Source organism: Crassostrea angulata, chromosome 7 (assembly GCF_025612915.1).
Source record: "Crassostrea angulata isolate pt1a10 chromosome 7, ASM2561291v2, whole genome shotgun sequence".
NCBI lineage: Eukaryota > Metazoa > Mollusca > Bivalvia > Ostreida > Ostreidae > Magallana > Magallana angulata.
The window spans coordinates 24,992,308-25,007,845 of record NC_069117.1 but is presented as its reverse complement, the minus strand read 5'-3'; the positions used below and the strand labels follow the sequence as shown (position 1 = coordinate 25,007,845).

General features: G+C 32.8%; 1 pseudogene; it reads left to right on the top strand.

Annotated features, from left to right (window-relative positions):
* Nucleotides 1–1,553: 1,553 nt before the first annotated feature.
* Nucleotides 1,554–14,626, top strand: LOC128191258 (uncharacterized; annotated as a pseudogene).
* Nucleotides 14,627–15,538: the final 912 nt, after the last annotated feature.

Below are 15,538 nucleotides of genomic sequence, written 5' to 3'. Positions count from 1 at the left end.
AATAACACCGGGCGATATAACAACACAGTGTGTTGTCTAAACAATCAAGTAGGAATAAACATCGTTTGCATATCTTTCTGAAATTAAATTCGGAACATTCTTAATGGTCATAACCCGAATTTATCACTTATCTAATCAATAATTTCAACAACTCTTTTATATATTCTCCTTATCCACAACCGCTTCTCAAACCTAGAAACGATTTGGATTCAATACTATTCTCGCAACCCTAGGGTTTCTGCCTGCCAGCTGCATTGACTTGCAAAGTCGTACTTATATTCAAACCCATTTTATTTTAATGAACCTTTGTTCTTCTTGGCGTTTGCTCATCAATAAACAGTATTATTGACCATGCTGAAATTTATCTATATGTTGCATCCTTTTTAACCCTCTGTATATAGAACACAACATTTTTCGGGAGCAAGGTTGGTTCAGACCTCACTCCTCTATGGCACCTGATCCTACCTCGAGGTCCGTGTTGCTCTGCTTTGAATTTGTATTTCTTTTTATGGATTTTTGAGATGGTTGACAGTTTGTTATTGCCATTTTTTCATGGTTAAGAGACCTAGACGGTAAATATTTTCTAAGAATAGACAATGGCTTCCAAAATCCAAAAAGGCATTATAGTACACATAATACCGGTATATCTTAAAAATTTTGCCTTCTTTGCACGCATGCAGACTGGTAATAGTTTCATGTTGTAAATTTTGAATTTACCGGGTGGCAGTAAATACAAAAGTTACAAGATGTCATGTTGTGAATTTTGTATTTACTTCCACCCGGCAAATTCAAAATTTACAATATGACAATAGAATGACAATTGACTTTAAAAACATACAATAATATAATCAACTTGCATCCGACGGTTAACTGGAATTTCGTACATTTAATCCATATTCAAAAAGAATGAAAAACGAGTATGATATAGTATTACCGATGCATAAGAATTCAGAGAAAACACCATAATAATTTGTATTTCAAAAAGGGTTTTACATTTGGGATGCAGTCATGTGACCAGATCTAGTGCTGATAGAATACAGATTTACAATTATACTCTGCATCTTTTGGTTTGTCACCTTTTACTGAAAAAAATATTTAAAACTGCTCTATTCAATACGTTTCATATGTACTGATGTTACTGAACGTCTACACTTACTAAATTTCAAATATGGCTGACAATTTCGGATTTTTTTTTTCTTTATGTGGTGACTAGTACATAACGTTGTACTCACTAAACTTCAAAACACAGTGTACCCAGGCGGTCCAATACCAACCAATCACAAAACACAGTGTACCCAGGCGGTCCAATACCAACCAATCACAAAACACAGAGTACCCAGGCGGTCCAATGCCAACCAATTACAAAACACAGAGTACCCAAACAGTCCAATACCAACCAATCACAAAACACAGTGTACCTAGGCGGTCCAGTACCTACCAATCACAAAACACAGTGTGCCCAGGCGGTCCAATACCAACCAATCACAAAACACAGTGTACACAGGCGGTCCAATGCCAACCAATCACAAAACACAGAGTACCCAGGCGGTGTAATGCCTACCAATTACAAAACACAGAGTACCCAGGCAGTCCAATACCAACCAATCACAAAACACAGTGTACCTAGGCGATCCTGTACCTACCAATCACAAAACACAGTGTACACAGGCGGTCCAATACCAAACAATCACAAAACACAGTGTACCCAGGCGGTCCAATACCAACCAATCACAAAACACAGTGTATCCAGGCGGTCCAATACCAACCAATCACAAAACACAGTGTACACAGGCGGTCCAATACCAACCAATCACAAAACACAGTGTACCCAGGCGGTCCAAAACCAGTCAATCACAAAACACAGTGTACACAGGCGGTCCGGATCCAGTACCTACCAATCATAATTCATTAAAAATTCCAACCCCGTAAATAAAGCTCCGGAAACATATTTACATGTCATAACTAACAAACTATTTATTTTCTGATTTTTAGTGACACTCTACGCTCGCTTTTTTATGTTGTGTCTATAAATATTACTTTTACTAATTACTAATTTTTAATTGTCAATGTGTCCATGAATAATTATGACAAATTGACAATTTAAAACTTGGTAAAAATCGGTAGTTAGTAAAAGACTCATGTAAGGCTTTTACGTGAAATAAAGCGGGGAGATGTATAATCATGTATTTTCATAATAACAAACGAGTGTGTGCAAATTAAACATTTCAAAATGTACAAACCAACGTCGGTGGAACTTTATTGTGGAATGTAACCGCCATAAGGTAAATATTAAATAAAAAATGATACCTTTTTCTTCCTTGATCAATACTTAAGATGTGAGCATGCATTTAAGAGATACAAAGTATGACACACGAGTGTTCTGAGAGGGCTCGTATAATCACAGTGTCTTACTACACCGTACGGAAACTCGCAAATCACACTTCATTGATGTCCTGTCAATGAGAAGAAATCACACGCCACTATTGTGGTGCGAGAGATTATGCTGCTGTAAGCTTTACATCAGAACACGACAAGCTGCGTAATGTATAATATGGGTTATTCCCATACTAAAGTGTCGTTAATAAATCGTCTTTCGGGAAGTTAAATACTTATTTCTATCTTCGTTGAAAAGAACAGTCATACTCCTTTGTTATTAAATATTCGGAATAAGCATGTCGCCATGGTTAAAACTAGGACGTATGGTGGATTTTAAGTTCATGTACGATTTATTTTTCTAGATCGTGTGAATATGAAACCAGTCATCAGATGGATTGTATTTGGTCTGTGGGGTGAGTTTTTTAACTAGTCTAACAGTAAGAGACAGTTTGTGAGTTTACATTGTGTTTTGATTTGTATTTTGCATAATTAAGATGTGTTACTATTAATTTTTAGGATGGTTGGTAGTTGTCAGAAGCAATCAACAACTTCATACAGCCTGTAGGACGCTACACACCATACATGGTTCTAATCTCGATATTAAATGTAATAATACAGATGACATAGTATACGTCAGAAAACAATTGTCTATAAACTCGTTAGGCGAAAACTCCACTAGCACTGTAATGAAAAATGGAGAATGTCAGAACACATCCTCCTCAACATGTTTTCTTTCTATGACATCGGATATTCCCACTGCTTATACGTCAAAAATATCCCTTTATTGTAACGGAAAACACAGTTGTACTTTAGGAGAGGGTGATCTAAGGCCTTCTGTGGACAAATTTAAATCATTGTGTCGATGCTGCAAGTATCATGTTTATCGAATAAGGATTGGAGCTTTTTTTGAATGTCTTCCTTGTAAGTATTTTGTCAATTTAATGTACTGTTTTTCAATTTATTTGTCATCATACATAGATATTCCATTTGGCCTCCAATTCTGCATTGGTGTATCGGTTAAACGTAAAGTATATAACATCTACTGTTATTGTCCACAAACATTCACCCTGATTTTTGATTCAGTAATAAATTTAAATGCTTTTGTCATCGCTTTTTGAGGCTTATTCGAAAATATAGATATCTTTTCATTTAGTTTTGCGTTTAATATATTTTATCGTGAATGAATTTTCGTATTCAAACTTAAGCAAAGAAACCAATAGTAATATTTGTTTTTGGATAAGGTTGTCTCTGAACAAAGTATTTTTTATAAAACATTATGCTGAAATAAAATTATTCTGCAATCTATTTTTTAATTACCGGTTTATGATATATTATTGTTTATCAAATTCATTGATAATTAAGAAAGAATTCCATATTCAATTTTTATACAAACTTATTTAGCGAAAAGTCAAGTTTCTGTTGGAAAAAATATTACCGAAACTCGAGATGGATCTCTGTATCTGACGTCACTTGAAATTGGACGATGTCTCATCAGGGGATCCATTGAATCAGCCAGGATTTTGGAGCAGAGCAACATAAGATTCACCGTCAGTGATGGAAAATCCCGCCTCTGTACAGGTAAACTAAGCCGTATACTACCGGTACATCTATATGATTTTTTTTTCGGGGGGGGGGGGGGGTGTTGTATGTTGAAGTATTAGCGTAAATTTTTAAACATTTTACTTATATATTTTATTTGTTTCCTGATTAAAAGTAAAAGGAACAAGCGGTCTATAAATTTCCTTTAATTTTATTGAACAAGTCACCGTGAAATAATAATCTTCAAAATTGATATCGGATAAATAGATTATGATTCAAGGTTCTCCGATCCTTGGCCTCAAAATATTTTTTTAATATCATAAAAATGTTATTTATCCTTCAAACTTTATAGTCAAAATAATGAAAAATAGATTTGTTGGCATCTATGCATTTTACGAAGTTGTTGCAATTTTGACCACGATGAATATAATGAAATAAATAATGTATACAAGTTGAGACCGGAGAAAACGGGTGTACCGGTATGTCGATGGCTCGAACCCATTTACCTCTAGATAGTAGATCTCCATGGAGCCACTAAACCAAGCAGTTCGTTGCACGGTAATTAAGCATTGAATCATTATTTTTTGAAAGATGTGGTCTCATAACTGCAGCGGTGTGTGCATACAAATTGAATAACGCGCGCTAGCGCGTTATGAAAATTTGTTTGCACACACCGTTGCAGTTATGAGACCACATCTTTCAAAAAATAATGATTCAATGCTTATATTTACGTTTTTTCATATTTATTCCCTTTCCGCAAATATCATTTCTTTTTAAAAATATCTGTCTTATTCAACGAGTAATGCGCAATTGACGGAAGAGCCACTGGAATAGCCGTATTATGCTGACAAAAATAGTTCACAGAGTTTTAAAATATAATTACACAATTTTTACTTTTCTATGTAATTTTATGAATATTTACTAAGAAATTAATCAATTGAATTCATTAAGTTGTGAAAAAATATTTACACCAATGAAATGTCAAACAGTATAAGTATAATATTAGGTAGTGATCCGGTTTGAAATCGCGAAGAGAGTCAGTCACGTTTTCCGAGAAATACTAAAGGAAGACTAAATGTATTCATACGCTCCAGATTTGGTGATTGGGTCTTCTGTGTTATGCGTAAATATCACTCAAATCAATCAATGCTATTTAATAGGGGAAAGAAAGAGAATGTAAATATTGCATAATATTAACACTTCAAGACTAATTGAATTTCTCTATATAAAAGGCAGATTTATGGTAAGAATAAAAAATTCCGGATAATTTAGAGTTGTCGAACATTGCTGAAGATCGGAAATCGTTAAGGTCACACGCGACCCATCCTCAATTGTTTTTTTAGCTCACATGAGCTGCATGAAAACTCAAGTGAGCTTTTCTGATCACTTTTTTCCCGACCTCCGTCTTTTTGTCTGTCCGTCTCTCCGTCCGCCCGTCTGTCTGTTCGTCCGTCTGTTCGCCCGTCTGTAAACTGTTTACAATTTCGACTTCTTCTTCAGAACCACCGGGTCGGTTTCAACCAAACTTGGCACGAAGCAACCTTGGTTGAAGGACTGTCAAGTTTGTTCAAACGAAGAGCCAGGTTTCATTTAAAGGGGAGATGATTAACAATTATCGAAAATTTGTTGGGGTTTTTTCAAAAATGTTCTTCTCAAAAACCATTTGGTCAGAAAACCTGAAACTTGTGTGGAAGCATCTTCAGGTTGTGAAGATTAAAGTTTGTACCTATTATGATCCCCAGGGGTAGGGTAGGGCCACAATTGGGGGGGGGGTCAATTTTTGGCCTAAAGATATATACAGAAAAATCTTTAAAAATCTTCTTAAAAACCAATTGTCCAGAAAAGCTGTTACTTGTGTGGAAACATCATCAGTTTCAAGTTTGTTCAAATTATTATCACCAAGGATATGATGGGGCCACAAGGGGGGGGGGTAAATTTTTACATGGGAATTTATACCAAAAAAAATTAAAAGTATTCTTCTTAAAAACAAAGAGGCCAGGCAAGCTAAACTTGTGTTAAGGTATCATCATGTACTGTAGATTCAAGTTTGTTTAAATCAGAATGCCTGATGTTAGGGTTGGTCCACAAGGGGGTCAACTCTTTACCTAAGAATATATAGAGAAAAATCTTTAGAAATCTTCTTATCAAAAACCAATTTACCATACAAGTTGTAACTTGTTTTGAAGCATTCTCAGGTACGGAAAATTCAAGTTTGTTTAAATCATTATAATAAATGGTATTACTTATAAGCAGCATCTTGACCTTTGTTGATTTTCAAATAATATCATCTTGTTTCAAAAGAGGCTCAATGTTTAGCATAGGAATATGTGGGGAGAAAGTTGAATTTTTTCTTTATACAGGATCTATTTTACTACATAATAAAATATTTTATATTTGACCCCATAAAAGTGATTTCATCATGGCTGTCGTTAAAAGCGATGTGGCCCTTGGGCCATTTGGTTCCCTATCTAATGTGAAGATTTCTACTACGTTATTCCAACATAACATTTTTATGTTATATGATATTTGTCTATGTGGATATATATAGTTTCAATTAAAAATATGTACTTTAACTTTAACAGAAAGCATTTAATTGTATTTTTCATGCTTTTAAAGTAAAAATTCAAAGTATTCAAACTGAAAAATAGCCTGTTAATGCATCCTGAATTTTTAGGCATGAAAGGTTCAAATGCAAATAAAAGAGAAATATTCTATCAGGGAAAATTATCTGAAACTGAGGAACGTCGCATGTGTCCTTAAAATAAACAAAAAACCCCCAAAAAAATTAAAAGGTAAATGTCATACACCTAACTTTGTTAAGATAGAGTTTTACCGATTCGTCATCGTTACATGACATTTTTGCTGCATCTGTTTTAAGAATTGCCCCCCCCCCCCCTTCCGAGATCATAAGTTAACCTGCATCAAGTGTGAAACAAACAGAAAATTAACCCTCCTCTTCTATGTAAAAACAGGCAAATTCTTCATTTTCAATTTTAAAAATTAAAGAAATATTCTCTAGAAAGTTTATGGCAAAAACATATATGATCAGGGAAAATGGAAAAGGCGGAAGTTAGTTCCAGTTTTTTCCAATCTACGTCATTTTTTTTTTCATTTTATAAAAATGACAAATATTGAGCAGCAGACAGGAAGGTTCCCTACCTTTTAAACAGTTTGAAAATTTTAAGATTAAAACCCCGACATAGTTAATTATCGTATTGATCAAAACAATAGTAAAATCGTCTGACTTTTTTAAAACAATTTTGTAAAGGTTTTCTAATAGCAATAAAGTTCGGCCGAAGTTTTAAACGTAAGAGTTGTTTATTTTACATTGCTATGCTGTAAGAAAGGCAAAGAGAACCAAGGAGAATAGGATTATCTTGAAAATAGTCGAAAAATTGAAAATGTAATCATCAAACACAAAATTCATTTCTTTGAGTAATTTTCAATAGTCAGCTAGTTGATTGCCACGGAAATTATACATGCATTTCAATGTAATGTATTTAAGTCGACCGTTGATGACATAGTAACAAAATATCATATAATCCCTTTATTATTTTGTAAAACAGTCCTTCTTAAGTATAGAGCCATCTTAACAAGACTTAAGTGGACTTTAATTGGACTTTAGGTAGTTGTGCCTAACAGCAAGTATGCAAGATAGATATTTGACATATTTTGTTCAAATATTAAAAAGGCTTCAAATGCAACCTACTTTTTTCTCACTGGGAGATTTTAATGTCATATTTTGTCTTGATCATCATCAGACTCTTACAAAGGTTTGGTATCTCAAATTTAATACACGAGCCAACCAATTTAACTATACCTAATGGTTCATGTATAGATCTCATCATAGCAAATAACACTGGTATTGTTTCTGATAGTTCTGTCAATCCTCCATGTTGTAGTACCCATTCTATAGCAGGGGTGGAAGTTAAATTTGTAAGTTTCATATTATGAAACACTTTGCTTATCAAAGGGTAATAAGGGATTACAATAATGCTAATTATGGTCTCAACAACGATTTAACTGGAACAAATTGGGAGGAAGAAGTTTTTAATGCTGAAAATATTAATGAAATAAATTCTAACTTTACAAATATTATAACGTCATGCAATAAAAAACGTATTCCTACCAAAGTTATTACAATTCGTCCAAGAGACAAAGCATTCAAAAGCAATTTTATTAGAAAGTTCATGAGGAAAAGAAATCGCAAACATAGAAAAGCAGCTAAGACTCAGAATCCTCTTCATTAGGAAAAGTATCGTGATCTAAGAAACAAAGTTATTGCTAAAATAAGGGCTTCTCAACATAGATATAATAAAAAACTTTCTGACCAGATAGATTAATCCATACTCCCTAATTAATTGTCGAGAATTGTAAAATCCCTGTCAAAACGATATCTAAAAAATTAAAAATTAATCAACTCCACCATTAAAATTCTCAAATCATACATTTTTCATCCTATGGAAACAGCTAACCCGCTCAATAAGCATTTTGCTAGTGTATCAACAGTTTATAATGTACTAGGTATCCCATTGCATGGACCAGCCAGGGCATCTAAATTTCTACTTGATGATATGAATATATGAAGAAGTTCATACATTAATACAGAAATGTATTTGCATAACTTTCTCATCCATCCAAATTCTACTTCTAGATTTGTACAGTAGCATTTAAAACTAGTGGTTTATTTCTATTTCATTAAGTCTACTAAAACTGTTATAAATGTTAATTGGCATTGTGTGGCATTGTTATATATTATGTACAAAAAGAAGAGGACTATATAAGTTCTTGAAACTTGTGTCCAATCCTTTTGGCATCATTAGTCAATAAAATATGTTCAACTCAACCCAACTCATCCATTTACTAGTCTAGAATGTAGACTACACTGTCTATACCTTTTGCAGTTCAACTCATTCTTAATGGTGACTTTAGTTTTACTTATGAACAAAATATTTCAATATTTAAATATGTACATGAATTTATTAAATCTGCAAAGAGATTCAAGTATTCCATCTAGTCCTACTTATTGTTCTATACCACAGGACCTAAACCTGTATATAAAACGTTTTGTATTTTTTCTTCTTTTTTTCTTCTAATTATTATCATTATATAAATAATGCTAGTTTGGGGAGCGGGGTTACAGTTGAAATTGACACCCCAAGAAAACCAAAGTCAACCAATTCGAAGCAGAGATTGACATTTGTTTTCTAGGAGTGTCACATTTAATTGATACACTCCCAGACAGGCACAATTTATTATATTATACTAAATGTTCTAATTTTAAAAAAAGTTTTACTGCTTTTATATAGAAATAACGTGAGTTCTACGGCGAACCGTACGCACGTAATTTACACGCATGTAACATAATTTGTGTTACCCATTGTCAAGTGTGTCAATTGTGTTGCTAACGCTGAGGGTAAAAAGAATGGAATATCAACTGCGTCTAAACCAATCAGATTTCAGTATTTAACATGAAAGTATAATAATACATGTTACTACAAAATACTACAAATTATAATATTATAAGAAGTTATAATATACCTATTGTATTTTCTGGATATTCAGACAATGGATACTTGGCCGAGTAAATTGTGGATGGAATTTAAAGGTATACAACCGGAATTTATAAGTAATACAATTCACAAATATACAATGTATGCCTGGATATATAACTTTAAATTTGCCCTATGTATCTTACAACAACCATTTTTTTCGCATTTGTATTTTTGTAAAAGCATTTATAGCTTACATTGACTCCTTTCCAGTAGCAGGGTTTTTATTGCTATTAACCCCCTTATGCTGTCTTAAAGTACACCCCCTTCTTTTTTTTTTAAATATGAATTGCAACTTAAATGTTATTGTTTATTCATCAATAAGAACGTTGTATCTCCCGCAGAAGTATTTTTCATATCGTTGAATATTTAAAGCTTTTATCACCAAAAATCATTCTCATTTTCATTCGTTAGAAGTTCATATCCAATGCAAATATATTAAATTTTAGTAAAGTCATTTCTTTATTATAATTTAGTATTACCTGTATGTAAAAGTTGAAATTACAAGAGCTGTTTTAAAGTATTCTAATTGATATAATGATCACGCAGGGACTTCGATGCAACTGGACTGTGGGAACAACATTCAATTTCCATCCGCCGCACGCGAAGTTCAAGACTCGGAACAGAATGGTGCTTCTACATTACTTCCAATACACTGTAAAATGATGTATAGATTTAGAACACATTATAAACATGTTTAGGTTTAACATGTTCTAGAAACGTTTACATGCTGAACGCTTAGGAAACAAAACGCGTCTTAACGTTATATGTTCAAGATATAAACATGTTGAGATGGGTTAGTATGGCGGTAACAAAGAAACGTAAGTTTCTGTGCTAAACATGTTTAATATGTAATCGCATTCACTCAGTTATCAACTGTTTATGTAATTCGCGCCACTTTCTGAAAACAAAGGAATTGGTCAGTGAGTGACCAGCCATGTTGGAAACATGAACAAGGAATCTTCTCTTGGTAATATTTTTTTTTTGTTTGAAATGTTATGCTTGTTTTGTTTTGTTTTGTATACATAAAATGTAATGTAAGGGGAAACTTTATTTCTTCAAGATAATTTAATAATGTACAATTTATATTTTGATTATACGGAGATTGTGGGAGAACATATTGTAAAAAGACTCTCTAAGAGGGGTACTCTCTCATTAAATCCTGTTTATAGATATAAGTTGTAAAGAAAATAAATGTGCAGTATCAACATGAAGCAAATCAGAGCAGTATTCCTCCCTAATATACATGTATATGTTGTAAGCCATGTTATTGTATTTTTGTAAACTAACTCGGTCATCATCATAACAAAAATATTCCATCTTACCAATACCCTGTCCATTTTCAATAAGATAATCAATATTGATCAGTTACTTACATTAAAAGTTGCATTTCAGAATAAACAAATTAACGAATTCATATCAAAAAAAGGTAATTTTTTTTCTTTCTAGTTTATTATGGACTTATATGCCGCGACAATAAAAAGTGATATTGAGCGGTTTCTTTTGAATTACATTCCAACTAAAAGCTTGATATGTGCAAACAACACGGAGGTACTGGCCTAGAAAAATAGACACGGACGGAATTTCGAAGGAGGAGACCGACAAACAAGAATGTTTGATACAAGAATGGTACCAAACCACTGCCCTTGATTTCATCATGCAAGGTATGAAAAAGAGCCAGAATCGGTAGTAAACAATAATTTTTAGATGACAAAACTGATCATTTTTATGTTTTAAACTTTTAAATGTTTAGATTTGACGCCCCTTTTTTTTATAGGCAATGGAGTAGAAAGGTTCAAAAATGAAGGATAAAGACCTCCAAGATTAGTTGCAGTTCTCAACCACCCGAATGAGATTCAGCATATGTATATTGTTGGAGCAGACCAAAAGACGGATACAAATGTGGGAATACTCAGAGATGGGCTGTTACGATTAATGTACTTGTACTAGGCATGGGATTTATCAGATCCCAAAAATTACCACTTTCCGGCTTCTTATAGCATTATATTCTTGATTTAAGGACACTTGACAATATTTTTTAGTTTTGTATATATTTTTTTCATTTTGAATGGTGAAATGGAGAATTTTAGCATAATTTTCTTATCAAAGACATGATGTACATATTTAGGCACTTCTTTAGTATTAGAATAACACTTATTTTTTAGAAGGTAAATCTGTGCATATTTGTAGATTCATTTGATTAATAAATTAGATTAATGACAATATTATTATTATTGATTTCTTATGTGTCCAATACTACCATTATGACATGTATACGTTATGATGAACATGGGTGATAGTTACTGAAATTCTCAAGATCTTCTTGGACAAATAATTGAGGCATAAGTAAATATTTCGAGATTCAAGCTTACCTGTTTCAAGTTTAGAATCTAAACGTGTTTAAAACTGTAACACAAAGAAAGGGATTAAGTGTTGAGGTCCTAAACACGTGGACTTCTAACATGTTTAGGCTCTAAACACTTTTAATAACATGTTGAAGGAGACAACATGTGTAGATTAGAACATGAAAAAAACTGTGTTTCACAAATGTGTTAAGAAAAGTGTTCATCCTCTAAACACCATTTTTACAGTGATAATAACTGGATTTGTTGCTGGACTCCCGCTTTTGTTAGCCCTGATTCTGGTTATACTCAAAAGGTATCTTACCGTTTTAAAAATGGTACGTCTATGCACGTCATCTTTTCATTTATAATTATGATGATTTTTAAGGTCCACGAGGATACATGCTAAGATACATCATTAGATCATTTTAGGACGCAATAGCCTAGGTGATCAATTTCATAATTGTTTTACACAGAAAGCAAGATTTAACGATAAAAACCGAGGCAAAGCATCGTACTATAAATGCAACAACCACGCTTGAAGGAGGAGATGTAGATTTTACATATAACAACAATGAGGTCGATAAACCTCGAAATGACGTCAACGACGTACAAGGGACATCGTCTTCATTTGACGACTCTCTCTAACACGATAGACACAGGTGGTAATTACTCGCAAATAAAAATTAAGGGACCCCACTACACCCAGACTTATACTTTTTAAGACACTACGTCACAAGATGGCGGTTTAAATATTTCGTTAGATATTTTATTTCATTCGATTTGGTTGTATATCGTCGTAGCTCAGTGGCTAAAGTATAGGGCTTCTGAACCGCAGATCATGAGTTCGAATCCGCCTGGAGCTTTTGTTCATATTTACTGAATTTAATTTTTAAAAATGTAATTTTTCATCTAAAATAGCACATTTTTTGCCTATTTGACTTAGATTCTTCTTATCCATTATGATATCTATTAAAATCAAGTAATTTTTTGCTGATTTGAGAAAATATTTCAAGGTAAAGTGTTATGGGTCAGAATAACCCTTATGACCAGCAAAGATCAATCACAAAAAGTAAACTTTAAACTCAGTAATTTATTTACAGTAATATAACAATATAAGAATTCTAACTCAAGAGTGTCCGTTAAAATCTGCCGAATGGATCAAATCACAATGTCTCAGTAAGTAGATAATTGTTATAAGTTCAATGTCTCCGAACTCAAGTCCAATGAGAGTCTCTTATGAGCACTGTTTACAGGTTATTTATACTAAAATATAAATCTAGCAAATTCTAGAAATTATAGGTACAAGAAGTTACATGAATTACCTGGACACTTAAGAATATTCTAGAAAGAATAATTGACCACTCCAGAATATTCTATTATACAAACCTACTATATATAACAGAGTGGGCCACCTTAAAAAGAACACTTCAGAATCTGGGGGACGCAATGGGGAACATAATGTAAAGAACGGTGCAGAGAAGTCACGGGATGAGTCAGGTGATACAGATAACGTTACCCCCAGGTCCAGTAACACAACAGAGATCAAACCAAACACAATCATCGGTGAGGTGACGGGAGATGTCTATGCCGCTGTGTGTAAGACGGACGATCTGAAAAGCATGCGTATTACCGGACCGAAAAGGGACATCTATTCAACGGTTTCTATTGCTTCAAATGTAGAATAACTCTTATCAAAAGTCCTATATTGGACTGAAGACGTTGATCTAAGGCATCCTGCAAATGTAATTATTTGCGCACGTTGCATAACTTTTTTTGTGCACGTACTTTATAACTATGCACAAAAAACTTCATGCAAATGTTAAGTGCGAATGAGCCTTTTTTGATCTACATGTATTTACTATGATGTGGATACAGTAATACAGTTAACAGAATCACGCTATTATATGCTTCAAAATGTCATTTGGTAACTTCAGTGGTATTTCTGAAAGCAGCAGTACTTCAAATTGTTCATATAATCTGAAATTTAATTTAGCAAAATTATACTATGGGTCGAAAACGAAAAATGAATAATTTTACACAGCTTGTCAAAGTTTCATTCAAGTTGTTACGATTTGATTTAACGTTGTATGTCTCTAACATGGGAGAGTCCCTAATAAATAGCATTTGTTGATAGGTCTCAGCTAATTTTAACATTTGTATGTCTATGAATTGTTATGTTCAGTGAATCAATTTTATGGAGATTTTATTTAATGTAGATCATCGACTCAGATCATTAAGGAGCAAAGGATATACATCAGTATTATAAAACACTTATCTACAACCTGTGAGTTAGTGGGATAGTCATTCAACAAACCCTTGACATTAGTTAGGTTGACAAGCTTTGTGGTAATGGCTCCTTCTGGAGGTTTAGTAAATGAGGAACCACACTCTTAGCGAGTGGATGAATGTATACAGTCTTTCCTGATAATATTTTTAACCAATGAAATATACAACATGACATGTTGTATTATAATATATTTGTTAAAAATAAATTGAATCCGGAAGGACAAAACCACAAGTGCTTTTTAAAAACGTTCATCTAATTAAACAACATTTCATTTCTGTAATAAACCATAAACCGATTTTTTAGTACATGTTTATAAATGTAGGATGACTACTAATATTTTTTTTAATATTCAAAGTTTTGAAATCATTCAGATGTTTATCTTACGAACATTTGCTCTGTTATCCATCTGGATGGACAAGAACATGGAAATACCCGACTTCTCTTACTACACTCTAAAATATGAAGCTGATATAAGTTTGTGTTTATATGTGTCGTCATACATAAAAGTTATTTACATTAAGTGTACGCATATCCCCTTAATTTGGCACTGGAAATATGAGACGTTCAATTTCTTAAGAAAACACTTAGCCTATATTCACGGCGCATCGGCATAAATATAAACTTCATTGCGCGTTTTAAATATACATATATTTATTATTGTAAGATTAATTGAAAGGTTAAAACTTATCTAACCAATTTGATATGTACTTATGAAAAATAATTGTTAAATCATACCTATTCGTTTTAAAAAAAAAAAAAGGGGGGGGGGATTTCGACAATGTTTTTGACTGTGTATTTTAGTCGCGGATGCGAACTTAATAACATGTTAATATGACTGTTCCTTGTTTGTTTCATAACGACCGGCTTTTTATTTGCTAGCACAGTCTTGGTGTGGTATAGGACCGGTGACATCAAATAATAAACTTTCAATGCTTAAATGAATTTTTCCATAAATGTTTTCAGCATCATTTTGAATTCACGGTCAAGTATTTTACCTCATTGTTTTAAACACCTTTCATTTTTTTAAATATAGTTGAGTAATTGTGACATTTAGTTCATTGATACTGTTTTGTAAAAGCATCGCAATAAAACTCAAGTGCTTTTTTGCTCTACATGTAGATAAAATTTAGTTATTCATTTTTTTAAATGTACAACGTTTGTATATATTAGTTTCTGCTTTTCTGCTTGGTTTCAGGATTTTGTCGACTGTTGTTTCCTTGTCTTTGCATACTTTTTTATTTTGCCTATACTTTGATTTACATTACTTGATTTACTTTGTATTAAAACTTTTATCATTTTGTTCAATTAATACTTTGGTTAATGATCAACTTAATTTTTTTTATATGTGTGTTTTTGGTTTCACCGAAATAGATAATCTATACTACTATATTAAAATAATAGACTCGAATTTTTGGGCTTTAATATCGATAAATCGGAAG